The sequence below is a fragment of the Merops nubicus genome, unplaced genomic scaffold (assembly GCF_000691845.1).
Source record: "Merops nubicus isolate BGI_N331 unplaced genomic scaffold, ASM69184v1 scaffold47896, whole genome shotgun sequence".
Lineage (NCBI taxonomy): Eukaryota > Metazoa > Chordata > Aves > Coraciiformes > Meropidae > Merops > Merops nubicus.
Window position 1 is genome coordinate 19,862 of NW_008617888.1, and position 4,455 is coordinate 24,316.

Sequence of the window (4,455 nt, forward strand, 5' to 3'; positions counted from 1 at the left end):
GGTACTGTCAACATGTGGACTTTACATTTTTGTTCTTGCTCCCAGACTACTATCAATACAAAACAACACAAAACACAAAACTAAACAGTATCATCTACTCATGGAGTGTTGTTGTGTTAGACACAGTCTGAAAGCCCACCTTAATTTTTTATATAACTGTCTTTTAGCTCTTCCTTTTACAGGGCAGGCCTTGTTCTGAACTGTTTTAGCTTCTGACTGTTAAATACCAATGCATGCACTGCACTTCTAGATTTCTTTCCTTTCCCCACCTTCTGTATCCCTTTTCTTGTACATTTTATTTTCCAATAGATTAGATACGTCTACTGTGCTGTATATAGAGCAACAAGTAATATTCAGCAGTTGTGGCATTTATGTATAGTTGCAGTTGTGTACTGCTGAAAACGCAGGCTTTTGTAACAATGTGATCTTTAATAATGCACTACAAGTACCCAATGTATTTTAGCTATTTTAGTAGGATTTGTTCAATAAATATGCAAGCTCTAAGGGTAGCTCTGATGTCTGTTTCCTTATTACAATGAGAGGAGGCTCCTTTTCTGCTTGTTTGCACCTGTTCTGTACGTGATTTCTGAGGGTTTTTTTGAGAATATCTGGTGAAGTACAGGTGATTCCTTTTGTTGTCTACTAAACAATAGTTATCAAGATAACTTAAATTCCAGAACTGGATCTGGGAAATGATAGCTGCTGGACAATGGTAGTCATGTATTTAGCTTTCAAGACTGCTGAGTGGCTGGGTCAGACGTGACACCTGATGTCATTTTTAGTAATCCCAGGAGGAGACTGTGGGGCTGTGCATGGTAAATACAATATATTTAATTTTCCCCCTCTGACAAACTGAATTAAAAGGCCATGTTCCTATTCTGTGTAATATATTTTAAAAGAATGTTGACACAATACTCTCGTTAAAAATACTTCTATTCTGGGAAAAAGCAATACCCATATTTCTAAGTTTCAGAACATATATTGGTTTCATTTTAGAAAACAAATAGAACAGCACTTTTTAAAAAAAAAAAAAAAACAAAAAAAAAAAACCCAAAAAAACCCACAGCCAGTCATCTACCAATTAATACCAGATGTAGGTCTGCCCCAGAAGTTTTCCACTCATGAAACCAAATGAGTGCAGTTCCATATGCCCTGACTATCTATTCCACCAAGTGAATTTACGCAGGGATTGAGTTTGATGGCTTTGGTTGTTTCACAGAAAACTGACCCCTCACACAGAACACCTGATCCAAATGGCCATCGAGCTAACCATAGGAAACACAACAGACAGCAGTGTATTTGGGCTGGAGCTAACTCTGTGGTTAGAAAGCAGTCTTATGTTATTTATATACATATAGACATTACACATATAGACCCATCTATACACATGTAAATGCTGAGAAACAGTTAACAGAATTAGAGCAATGATACACTGATGCTATTTTTTTAACCTGTTGTGCACTGGCTTTGGGAAGTGTATGAACCACTTCTAAAAGAAAAATGAAAAGTAATTAAAAGGACTTTATATCCCAATCCTATTGTTAGTAGTATTTAAATATTGCTACAGAAAAAAAAAAAAGCTTTTAAAGCTGGAATATTTGAGAGAGCTGTACACTCCTTTGGAACTTGCAGCTGCTGAAATAATAATTGCTTGACCTTCAGCACCAGTTTTTAACTGTCACAGCAACATGTCACATTTTAATAAAGACACAAGGATCTGTGGATGAGGATCAAACTTTGATCAAGCTACAGAAACCGAAAAGTCATTTTTTAATATCACAAATAACAGTTTCTTTTGTTAATAATAAGCATGAAGGACTCCTTACTGTATAAAACAACTTCTAATATGCTAACATTCTAAAAACTGAAATTTGCCAAAGCTTATTTCATACCCGTACACCTTGGAGTTTATGCCACCAATAGCATCCTGAGAAGGTGGTTTAAAGAAAACGGATTCATATTAATAAGTTTATTCAGTGGAAGTTAGCTAAATTCTGTCTGCATGCAAATAAAACCTATGCAGAAGAAGAGTAACAGTTCTAAACCACTATTACTTTAATGCCAGACTCCAGTTTAATAGATTCCAATTACATTTCCACCATTAAAACTGTACTACTGTACTACAAAAGAAAAAAAAATTATAATCAATTTTCTAGCCAAGAAGTTCAAACTCATAAAGCAAACTCAAATAGCATGGAAACGAGCTCAGATCCATCTCAACAGCATCATAATCCTGTGCGGAAAACAACAACAACAAAAAAGCAAACATAATATTGGAATAACCTAGAGTATATTCAGTAGGCCATGTGAGGTAACAATTTAGCACCACTCAGCCCTAGCAAAGTTGCAGCTGGAATAAGACATCCTACTGGGGCACACAAGTCGAGAGAAGATGGGTGCGCAGTGGCAAGAGCCCAGGGGAATGCAGCAAGCACAGCACAAATGACAGCAGAGAACACAGCAAATGAGGAGTAACTGAAAGAAAGAAGTTGCTTTAGTCTGAAATGAAGCTAACAGTCTGCTCTTCATGGGGGTAGAGTGATCTAGAGTAGTCTTCAGTGTCATAATAGAGGTTGAGGTAATACCTAGAAATTTGGAAAGGAGTTTCAAAAGTGGAAGGATAGGAATGTGCTTGAGTAGGGTGCCAAGGGAGAGGCTGTTGATGTTCATCTTCCAAAATCTCTCAGAACATGTTGGCAAATATCTGTTAGTATTTATATACCTGTCACTCACAGCCAGATGATCCTATAATGAAATAATGACAGATAAGAATCAGTAATTTCTGCCTTTTTATCACTGCCTAAAAAAAAATCCCTGGCAAACACAGTGTACCCCTGTACATTTCCAAAGCTATCCACACAAGAATTTGATCCCCTACTCACCTTTTGCTCATGCTGCAGATAGAGTCCAAGGGGGCTATGGTCTATGTGCAAAAGCACAAGACTCCTTCTTGTGGTCCCTTATATACCTGGTTTTTATGAATCATTTGAGTTCTGGTGACGTAAAGGACAGAAATACAGGAACTCACATGGGCTTTGATGCTACAGCCATGAAAACATGAGTATCTTACTCTTCCAGCTGAGAGAAAGACCAGAAGAAAAGAAACACTGAGAGAACACAACAAGCAATTAAGGGGACACAGGAAGTTCAGAAGTAGTTGTGCCTGTCTGAGCCAGAGCTCAAGACTGAAGGTTTACAGAGACAAAACATGAGTGTTACCCTTGAATTTGCTATAGATATTTTCATTTTCAGACACAGAACTCTAAAATACCGTGTTGAAAACTCACAGGAAGCAAACTTGACTTTAAAAGGCAGTTATTGATGGTTTTTCTCCCCACATTCTTTGAGCGGGAAGCTGCAGGAAAGGAGGCAGCCCCACTGGGAAAAGATGTAGCAAAGGATGAGACTCTTGGCCAGCTGTGCAGGGAGCAAGGACATGCCTTGGTGCCTCATCTGTGCCTGCTTAGTCTAACTTGGGCCTCAAGACCCTGGTCCTGCCTCTACCCATGGACATGCCTGGCAACATTCAGACAATGACCACCACAGCTAGACTCTGTGTCTCTGGTCCCAGGCTAAGTCTGGGAACATGGTAAAATAGAGAAGACATTAGGTTGGCAGGCTCCTGAAGAGAGAGTCCAATATTTGGACACTCAAATACTGCCTACTTACGCTGCAGAATAAAGAAAAAAAAATATCCTGCATTTATAGTTTAATTGCTGTGTAAACATAACCTAAAATCCCCAGGTAACCTACTAGCATACTGACAATCCCAGCTGCCTACACCTATTCATCTGAACAATTTTGTAAGTACATCTAGAGCTCTCAGCTACCATCTGTCTGTCAGGGTACAACCAGAGCTCAAAGTGCTGTGTAGGCTGGTGTATATTATCTCAGGAAGCAGTGTAACTGCAAAATCAGCACTGCTTTAAAAAAAAAATAAATTAAAAAAAACCAGAAGGATGCCCGTGCTTTTTGTGCATTTGTTTTCTACCCTTTCCCTCTTATACTGCCTGGGCATGTTAGGTTGATCCCATTTATAAATTTGTAACATTTCAGAGCAGTTTATTCAATATCTGAAGATTCCAATTTGGTGTTTTAAGTTGTGCATTTAAAGACTTCACCCTGTATGTCACTTGGTGCATGCTGCTTTTCAAAGCTCTCAACTCCTCGTGACTCATCTAATATTTTCCAGCTGCTGATTCCAGAGGAAGAGATGTGACCCAACAGCTGATGTTTTATACAAAGAAAGAGTATCCTGTTTGTACAGCACCATTTCAAATTCATATTGCACGTGTCCAAAGTTAAACCCACAAATCTATCCAGACAGATAATTGCAATATTGGGAAATTTACTTTATGTAACTTAGAACAGATCCCGAAATTTCAAGAAGTCATAGCAGGAGGAAGTTCTTTTTTCCAAAATTTAGGTTTAGGGCTGCCCCCAGACCTATAACAG